The following is a 10,150-nucleotide window of genomic DNA, read 5'->3' on the forward strand; positions in this document are numbered from 1 at the left end:
TAGGACCTTGGGCCAGTCACTTACCCCTCAGACTCTAAGTGGAAGAGCAGGTTCTGTTCCCTTTTGGTAGAGGGCATTTCCACGCTGGGATCAACCACAGGACTAGACTGGAAAGAAAAAAGAAACTCGCCACCATCTTCTTGGCACCAGACCGTCCCGCTGCCCCCCCCCAGAAAAGGTGCCAAATGTGAGAGCCGGAAAACGAGGGCCTCCCCTTCTTGTGCCCCTTCCCTGCCCTCGAAGTGCCTGTCCGGTGCGCAGAAGGGCGCCCGGCGGAGGAGATCGGAACCACCTTATAGAAGGATTTGCAGAAGGCCCTGGAGGGCCCCCCCCCCCCGTGGCCCCCCATCTTTTCCACGAGGACAAAAGGCCACGCTTGGCTGCCCCCCTCTGCAGGTGAAAAGCCTCTCGAGCGCTCAGTGAAGCACCTACTGTGTGCCGGCCCCGGAGACCCAGCAGAAGTGATGCTGCTTTCGGAGCACTTGGGGGGGCTGCCGGGGGCTGACGCCGTGGCCAGCCCCGAAGCCCAGCTCGGCCCGCTGGGTCTCTGCTCCTCCCACGGAGGAGGCTCTTCGGCCCCCTCCCTCAGGCCTCTCCCGCCGGAGAAGAGGGTTCAAATGGGGCCCCGACTTTTACTGCGCCTTCTGCAGAGGCAGCGTCTCCCCCACCCCGGCTCCCCTCGGAGCACCCCGAGCTCCTCCCCCTCCCCCTCCCCCTCCGGGGCGCCTCAGGCCTGACTCTCCTCCTGGATGCTCCGCCCCTTGCAGAGAGCGGAGGGGGGGGCCGGGGCAGCGTCCGTCCCTCGGAGCCAGCCTCCCGGCTGGTCACGTGCTCAGACACGTGAGGGCGCCGGCGTGTCCCGGATGAGGGGGAGGGGAGGCCCGGAAGGGGGTTTAGACGCTCTGCTGGGGGGGCGGGGCAGGGAGGGGAGGGCAGGACGGCAGCGAGGGAAAACCGGGAGCAAACCAGCCCCGTCCCAGGCTCCGAGCTGGGGCTCCTCTGCGGCCGTCGAGCCCGCGGGGGCGGGGGGGGGGGGAGAGCCTCTGCCCTCGCTGGGCCCGAGCAGGATGTCCGGAGGCCCTCCTCGACCCGACCCTGCCCAGGTCAGAAGACAAGATGGCGCCGGGCGCCTCGCGTTGCCTTCAGGCTTCTCTTGGGGGACGAAATGGCCTTGGGGATCCCGGATCCTTCCTGGCCAGAGTCTGAGAACTGGGCCGGAATGCTTTGGGCCGGCGGCTGGCCCAGGAGCCCCTCTCCGAACTCAGAGCCTCCCTAGAACCCCGCTGGGTTGCCTGCCCCAGCCGTGACGCCCTCAGATTCACGGGCTCTCGCTGGCGCCTGTGAAGCCCGCTTCAGCCCCAGATGGTTCCCGTCTGGACGACTGCGACGTGGCTCCCATTTCACAGTTGGCGCACTGAGGCTGTAGCCCTGGCGGCCCCCGGAGCTCCATCCTAGCCACAGTGTGCACATGAGGCTCTTCCAGGGCAGCTACTCAAGACCTCAGCTCATGAGCCCCCACCAGTGACTTCCCTCCTGCCAGTCAGCCAGTGGACACAACAATTCATAGGAAAGGGCTTTGGGGTTCCAAGGAGCAGAGTTCTCCCGGGGCGTTGGGCTCTCGGGCAGGGCTCCCTCTTGGTCTTGGGTGGCCTGTGCTCGCTGCTCCCTGGGCACAGGGGCGGGCATTTCCCCCCACTCCTGGTTTCCCTCACAACGTTGTCTTGTCTGCGCACTCTCCCTGCCTGAAGCTCTGAGACTTTGGGCTTCAGAAGCCTTTCGAAGGCTCCGCTTTGAATCTGGGGGATTCCTTGTGGCCTTTCCCCATGACCAGTGCTCCGTTCTGCATCAGAGCCAGCACTGCCCATTGTCAGGCTCCCCGAGGGGTGAGGCTGAGCCTGGCCGTGGGGAAGAGAGAAGGCAATGACGTGGAGGGGTAATGCCGGCAGCAGCCCCACACCCACACCCAGGAGAGCCCATCAGGGAGCCTGTCCCTGCCTGGTACGGCAGACAAGAGCAGACACACCGTGGACTCACCAGCCCCAGGAGCCGTTCACCAGGAGAGCCGAGAGCTGCTTGCCAGATGCTGGGAGCCACAGGAGAGAGCGGTCCAAAGCCTCGGCCTCTCCACCAGAGCTGCCTCGTTCCAGGACAGAGAGTATGGCTGTGGTCAGTGCAAGTGTGAAGGACGAGAACGTGCGTCCCCACCACACACACACCAAAAGGCAGGCCCCTGGAGGCTCCCTGGGCAGCCCTAGGGAGAGGCCACGAGAAACGAAGTTGGGAACAGAGCTGTCAGGCTGCCCGATGCCCCACAGCAGCTCTGTTCTTCAGGCCTCTTGGTGCCCAGCCTCCCCTCCCCTGCCCCCTGTGGCATCCTCTTGCTGGTGCCAGGTAGGAGGCCGTAGGCTGTTGGCTCCAAAGCCATGGTGTTAAGAAAGGACAAACCAATTCCATTTCCTTGGCACTTCCCCTCAATTGCACTGTGTGGGACAGAAAGGCCAGGACCTAGATGCCTGCCAAGAGGACAAACAAAAACAAAAAAGCAGCCAAAAGCTCCCAAGCAAGAAAACTGGGAGCAGCAGAGACAACCGGCACCCTTCCCAGAAGGAGAATGCTCGAAAACGCATTCCAGCAGCACAATCACCCTCCAGAATAGCGTTAGCCCCAACTTATAGATGAGGAGACTGAGGCTCAGACACCTTCAGGCATTTGACTCTGCTCACCCTGCTAGCAATGGGCATGGAAAAGAGGAGCGTTTCTCTCCTGATCATTGGTGCCAGGCTCTTCCCCCTTTGCCCCCCTCAGTGCCATATCTCCATGCCCAGGAGAAGATGAGTGGGGTGAGCAGTAAAGATGCCATTGAGAAACAGCATCCCACACTTGCCATTCGATTTCTCTGTGGCAGATTGAGCTCGTTAATTATACTTTGTTCGGGATAATATTAAGATCTGTTTATACTTTCTGAGTGCCCGCCCACTGACAACATAGCAGGGAGCTGGGAGCTGGCAGGGAAGCTGACTAGCATTAAAACGAATCACAGAAATTGAAAAGCTTTTGCACAAACAAAATCAATGCAAAGAGGGTAAGAGGGGAAGCTGGAGAATGGGAGAAAACGCTTTGCAGCAGATATGTTCACGAGAGTCTGACATCCCCGACATTTAAAGAACAAACACAAAGAGATGAGACTAAAAGCCATCCGTTCCCTAGTGGAGAAGTGCTCCAAAGAGTTGACCAAATGATTTTTAAAGCAAGTTCCTCACATGAGCCACAGCCTGCATGACCATGAAGAAGCAGCAAGAATGGGTTAATGCTGAGACCGTGGACTCATTGGCCTCAGACAGGAGGGTTGGAGTTTGGTGTCTCGAAGGATGGTGGAATCATCAACAGAAATCAGGAAGCTGGAAGGAAGGGTAGGTTTGGCAACAAACACGGTGAGGTCTGTTTGGACACAAATGAATAAACCAAAAGACACGCAGTGAGCACTTGAGTTGTGCCTGGCCATATAATGCAAATGCAGAGACAGTCCCTTACACTGAGGGGGAGATGAGACCCTGAGAGAGGAGTGAGTGGCCTCTACGGGCCACTTTAATCTAGAAAATTACAGGAATGGTGAATGAGAAAGGGAAGAGAACACCTACTATGTGCCAGGCACTGTGCCTTTGAGAGGGACGCTAGGGAAGTCAACTGACAGACTGACAAACAGGAACAATGTCAAGACTAGCTTGATGATGGTTCCAGAAGTGGAAAGTCAGGCAGGGGAAGGGGACTAGGAAGATGCTGACTTAGTAGATGTGAAGCAGAAAGGAGGGTGGTGAGAAGATGAGCAGGGAGCAAAGCAAAGGAGGTCTAACACTGTTCTAGATACAGTGGGTCTCTTGTGGCAGTTACCAATCAGAATGGGGGGGGGGGAGGCCAGGCTATGGGGTCTGATGTGAAGAGCAAGATCTAGTGAGAAAATCCAAACTAGATCAAGGACAGGGGAAAGGCCCTACTTGTACACAAATCTCAATAGCAGCTTCATTGTAGTGGCAAAGAATTGGAAACTGGGGGGGGGGGGGGGGGCGGGGGGGAACCAGAAAAACTCTGCATATGCTAACAGAAATACTACATGGTGATCAACTGTGAGGGACTAAACCATTGTCAGCAAAGCAAGCTTCTAAGGGACTTGGGATGAAAAACTCTGTCTGCAGTCAGAGAAAGGACAGTCGGAGTACGATTGCGCATCAAAACTCCATTTTCCTCTTCATTGCCTTCTCTTTTTTCTTGGATGGCTGATTGTGTCTTCTTTCACGGCAGGAAGAATGGAAATATGTGTTGCCTGAGAGCACTGTTGTAACCCGTATCAGCACATTTACCATATTGAGGAGGAGGGAAGGGAGGGGTAGAATCTTGCTTGTTAAATAGAGGGCAGTTGTTCACATGTGTTTCTACATGTAATTGGAAAAAACAACTGGTACCAGATATGTATGTATGTTTGTTACTGTGTACCGTGTTCTCCTGCTTGTGCTCACTTCACTTTGCAGCACTTTGCACAAGCCTTTGCAGACTGGCCTGAATGCCATTTCTTACGGCACAGTAGTACTCCATCACAATCATATAGCATGCCTGGTCCAGCCATTCCCCAACTGATGGACATCTTCTCCATCTCCAATTCTTTGCCATCCCCAAAGAGCTAGCCACCCCAATGCTTTTGCACAAGGGGGTCCTCTTCCTCTCTCTTTGATCTCTTTTAGGTACAGCCATAGCAGTGGCATTGCTGGGTCAAAGGGTACACACAGTTTTACAGTCCAAATTGCACTCCAGAATGATTGGGTCCAACCACTGGGTCAATGCGCAAACTCCAACGATAGTGCATCGGTGTCTCAATTTCTCCAGATCCCTTCCAGCACTTGCCAGTTTCTTCTTCTGCCATATTGGCCAATCTGATAGGTGCAAGGTGGTACCTCAGAACGGCTTTAATCTGCATTCCTCGTCTCAACAGTGATGTGGAGCATTTTTTCATATGACTACAAAACAGCTTTGATTTCTTCTTCTGCAAACTACCTGTTTGTATTCTTTGGCCATTTGTCAACTGAGGAATAACTTCTTATAAATCTGATTCCTTTGTCTATAATTCGAGAAATGAGGCCTTTACTGGAGACATTTGCTATAAAAATCTCCTCCAGTTTCCTGCTTCCCTTCTAATCTTGGCTGCATTGGTTTTGTTTGTGCAAAGCCTTTTTCATTTGATGTAATTGAATCACCCATTTCGCTTCCTGTAATGTTCTCCATCTCTTGTTTGGTCCTTAGCTGACTGTGGCCATTTCCTGTCGTTTGCTGGGTGTGGAACCTGTTCCACTAATCCAGCACTCTATTTCTTGGCCAGCACCAGGTTGTTCTGATGATTCCGCTTTATAGCCCAGTTTGAGATCCGGCACTGCCCGGCCATCTTCCTTCGTGTTTCTCACTGATTCCTTTGCTATCGCTAATCTTCTGTTCCTCCAGATGCGCTCTGTTCTTTTTTCCTAACTATAAACTAAGGTTTGGCGGTTCCCTTGGTATAGCGCTGAGTAAGTCATTCAGGGAGACTCGTCCTTTGGGTTATATTGCCTTGACCTGCCCAGGAGCAGTCAGCTTGCCTCCAGGCATTCGCATCTGCCGTCATGTATGTGAAGGGGCTCAGTGATGGTGCTCACATAGCTCCTGGGTTTATCTCGGCAGGGGCGCGCCCAAGTATTTTATATTGTCTGCAGTTTTTTTCAGTGAATTGTGTCCGTCTCTTCCTGCCTGCCTTTGCTGGTGGCATGTGGAAACACCAACAAAGACTCGCGTGGGCTCATTTTATACGCTGCCACGTGGCCAGAGCGCTCCATTGTTTCCATCGGGTTTGCGGTTGATTCTCTAGGGTTCTCCCAGGGTCAGCCGCCCTCTCATCCGCAAAGGGTTCTTCATTCGCTTTTCGAATCCCTCCATTTCTTTTTCTGCTCTCGTGGCCACGGCCGGCGTTTCGAGTAGGCTACTGAGCAGCCCTGGTGGTGAGGGGCCGCCTTCCTTTACCCCTGATCCTACCGGGAAAGTTTCGAGTGTCTCCCATCACAGAGGACACGCGCCCACGATGCTCTGTCTGTGGAGGAAATGCTGTGGGCTCTGGTGCCCAGAAGCTTGTGTGCGAGCCTACAGGGGAGGGCTCTGGGACTGTCCAAATCGGAGCCCACAGCCAGCCCAGGAGAGGCCTGAAGAGAAGTTGGCCTGGCCAGCAGAGGAGATGAGAGGTTGCAGATCTTCAGGGAATTCCAATTCCTGCTTGCCGCGGGGGTGACTCTTGGTGGGGCGCCTTTGATCACCCGGGGCGCACTGGCCACGTGGGCTGGGCTTCTGGGGTAACATGCACGGAAAGGCTCTTAGGGCCATCATGGCCTGACTGTGGCAGAGGCGCCCCAGGACGGGGCCGTCCCTCCCCAAATCCCCTCCATTCTCCCAAACAGTCAACAGTCAAGCTTTCCGTCTTACTTTTCCGCGACGCCCTGGCTCAGGGTAAAGGGAAAGCCCGGCTCCAGGAACTTGCAGGGAGTCGGCTCTCCGGACGCCGGTACAAACATGAGATTTATTATTAGGCAGCTCTGCAAACAGGCCAACCCAAAAGAGTTCACAGCCTGTGGCGACAGTGTAGACAGAGCACCAGTGAAGATGCCAGAAGCCTAGCCGGCTCGGGGGGCGGGAAGTCACGGTGAGGGGAGAGCAGTCTCCAACTGGGGCTCCAAGCAGGGAACTTATCCGCCCTAGCCGTGAGTGTGGGAGAGGACGGGCCATGAGTGCCACGTGCGAGAGGCAGCGCCCTTCTTGACCCTCGCCTTCTATTTTAGGATCGATACTAGGCATTGGCTCTAAGGCAGAAGAGCGGTGAGGGCTAGCAGTGGGGGTCACACAGCTGGAAGGCCACATTTGAACCCAGGACCTCTCGTCTCTGGGCCTGACTCACTCCACTGAGCCTGGAGGGAACATTCCTCGGGAGACCCAGAGATCTGGGAGTCATGGGTTAAATATGGCAGCCTTGAGGGCTGGGGGGCCTTTTTCATGAGGAGCAGAGAATGGGGGAGGGTTTGAGCTGGCCACTGGGGCCGACTCAGAGCAGCGCAGATGGCCGGAAGCAATGAGCGTTCACTGCCTGACCCAACGTCAACACAGGCTGGAGCGATGGACCGCGTGCCCTCACCGGCTCCCTGCTGGGCCCCTTCCACGATAGCTCGAGCATCCAACAAAACGTGATTGTAGTCCCTCGTGCTGACAAGCCTCAGATCCTCAGCCCTCCCCGTCTGCTTCCCCCGCGCCCACGTTGTCTCCCCATCAGCCCGGGCCGGCCGCCCCTTTGCGGGGCCCACTTGTGGCCTTTCCGAAGGCTTTCCTCCTTCTCTGGCGGCCGGGCTTCTGTGTGGTCCTCCCCCGCCCCCTCTGCAGTTTCCGCCTCATCAGCTCTCACCTGGGCTGCCGCAGGGCCACCCTGACTCCTCTCTGCGGGCCCCTCCAGCCCCCAGCGTCTGCCCCAGGCCCGACCCCATCCCATCAGCCAGCACCGTGGACACTGCGAGCAATGAAGCGAGGAGCCTGCCCTGCGCACGGCGGATTCGTATTTTCTGGGTAGGAAAAGGCAGAGAGAGACGCCGATTCTAGCCAGCCCACGGGTGGGCCCAACAGGCCCCTCTGCACCCTCTTCCTGGCTGCTCCCTGCTGAAAAAGAGTCAGCCTGCCTGCCCCTCCGGCTCCTCTTCAGCCCCGTGACCTGCACTAGCTGAGGTATGGAGGAGGGCCAGGACACCCTGGGGCCCCTCCTGCTCCCAGGGTAAGGCTCAAACTCGTCTTGGCACTCAAGGCCCTTCACTAGCTGGCTCTGACCCCCCTGCCAGGCCCTTTTCACATCACTTCCCTTAAGGAAATCTCTTTCCAATCACCCAGGGTTGGCCAAGCGCCTCTTTGTGAAGACTCCTCCACACTGGAAGTGCCCCCTTTGCTCCCCCTCGTGTCTTCGAGTCCCTCCTCTCTTGGCACCACAGCCCAGAGGCCAGCTTCAACGCCAGCCGCTTCTCGGCCTTCCAAACCATGAGCACCTTCGCCGTCCGGAAAGAACTTTGTATTTGATACGGCTCGAATCTTGCTCTGCCTCTTCCATTCCCTCCGCCTGCGGTTCTCCCTGCATCTCTCTCCCCTCTGATCGCCCCCCTCTCTGTCTCGGTCTGCCTCCTCCCTCTCACCGGGGCTCTCTGGCTCTCCCAACTTTTTTCCCTCTCTCTCTCCTTCTCTCTCTCTCTCTCTCTCTCTCTCTCTCTCTCTCTCCTTCTCTCTCTCTGTGTCTCTCTGTGTCTCTCTCTCTCTCTCTCTCTGTCTCTCTCTCTGTCTCTCTGTCTCTCTCTCTCTCTCTCTGTCTCTCTCTCTGTCTCTCTCTCTCTCTCTCTCTCTCTCTCTCCCTCCCTCTCTCTCTCTCTCTCTCTGTCTCTCTCTCTGTCTCTCCCTCTCTCTCTCTCTCTCTCTCTCCTTCTCTCTCTCTGTGTCTCTCTGTGTCTCTCTGTCTCTGTCTCTGTCTCTCTCTCTCTCTCTCTCTCTCTCTCTCTCTCTGTCTCTCCCTCTCTCTCTCTCTCTCTCCTTCTCTCTCTCTGTGTCTCTCTGTGTCTCTCTCTCTCTCTCTGTCTCTGTCTCTCTCTCTGTCTCTGTCTCTCTCTCTCTCCCTCTCTCTCTCTGTCTCTGTCTCTCTCCGTCTAGAGATGAAACCTCTTGTGGGAGGAGCCGTCGGTTGCTCAGGATGTCTCTCTGGGCTGCGCGGTTGGGTTTGAGGAGGCTGGGGAGGGAGAAGAAAGGCAGGGCAGGGCGGGGGGAGGCAGGGCCCGCCACAAGCCCCCTTCCAGCTCTGCGTGCCCCAGGCCTCCCTGCTCTTTTCTCAGCAGCCCTCAATTGGGGTTGACCCTCTCGGGTTGCGCAGACCAATGCTATTTCCATGTGCTCACTGTCGTCAGTGGAGCAGCAGGGCGGCCCAAGGGTTAGAAGACCTGAGTCTCAGCCACGTACCAGCTAGGTGACCCTGGGTAAGTCCCAGCCCTGGCGGGGCTCTGCTGCCTCAGTTCCATGTGGGTCGCGGAGCACGTCCTTTCCAGGGCTGCTGGGCCGGCCAAATGAGAGCGTGCCCTTTGCCCAGCGCTTCTGGCCACATTAGCTGACCCGTCCGCTATGGTGGTATCGTCTGCCACGCAGCCGCTCCTTTGGAAGACCCAAGAGTCCGTGTCAGGAGTCAGGAGGCCATTGAGACTCGGGGCCCAGAGGACTGCCCCCCCCTGCTCCTGCCCCTCGCAATGGCCCCCAGAGCAGCCAGTGAAGGCCACGAGACCCCGAGCGCCTCTTGAAGCTCCAGAGCCAGCTCCTCTCGGGCCCTCGCTGACCGTCTCCACCTTCCTTTAACATTCTCCTTGGAAGCAGACGGGCTCCTGCTCCAGGCGGTCGGGGCCTCCCCATCTTCTCCTCTTATGAGAAGTCCATGGCCCCCCTCCCCCACCTATGCCCCCCCGCCTGTGGCCCCTCCCCTGCCCATGCCCCCCCGCCCGTGGCCCCCCCCGCCCGTGGCCCCCTCCATTTTCTGCCGAAACTACCCTTCTCGCCCCTTGGAGCCACGGAGCAGCAGCTGCCGAAGCCACTGAGCCCGGACGAGCCACTAGGCAGCAGGGAGGAAGCGGCGCCTCTGCCTGGCGAGGGCTGGAGAGGGGAGAAGCCCAGGGCACAGGCGATGGGGCCGGCCGTTCCTGCCCGTGCCGGCGGGTGCTTGGGGCCCTGGAGGTGCCCAGGGGGGAGCTCGGCGGCGGCCCTCGAGCCCTCGGACCTCCGCCTCGTCCGGGCACGCCAGAGGCGACAGAGGCGGGGAGGGCAGAGCGGCCGAGGCTTAAGCCTGGACTTGCTGACCAGACGGCGCCCAGCCCCGGAGGGGCTACGAAGTGGGCTGGGCTGGATGTGGGACGCTCCGCCGCAGACCGAGGACAGGCCGTGGGTGCCTCCCGCCGCGCTGAGCGATGGGGGCTGCTGAGGATGGGCACCCGGAAACCAGATCTCTGGGAGCCTCTGGGAGGGGCCCGGAGGGGGCAGATGTGGGGCCAAGGCCGGCGCCCCCAGAGAGCCTGGGCGATGGGCGCCCCAGCGG

The sequence above is a fragment of the Monodelphis domestica genome, chromosome 2, assembly GCF_027887165.1.
Source record: "Monodelphis domestica isolate mMonDom1 chromosome 2, mMonDom1.pri, whole genome shotgun sequence".
NCBI classification, from domain to species: Eukaryota; Metazoa; Chordata; class Mammalia; order Didelphimorphia; family Didelphidae; genus Monodelphis; species Monodelphis domestica.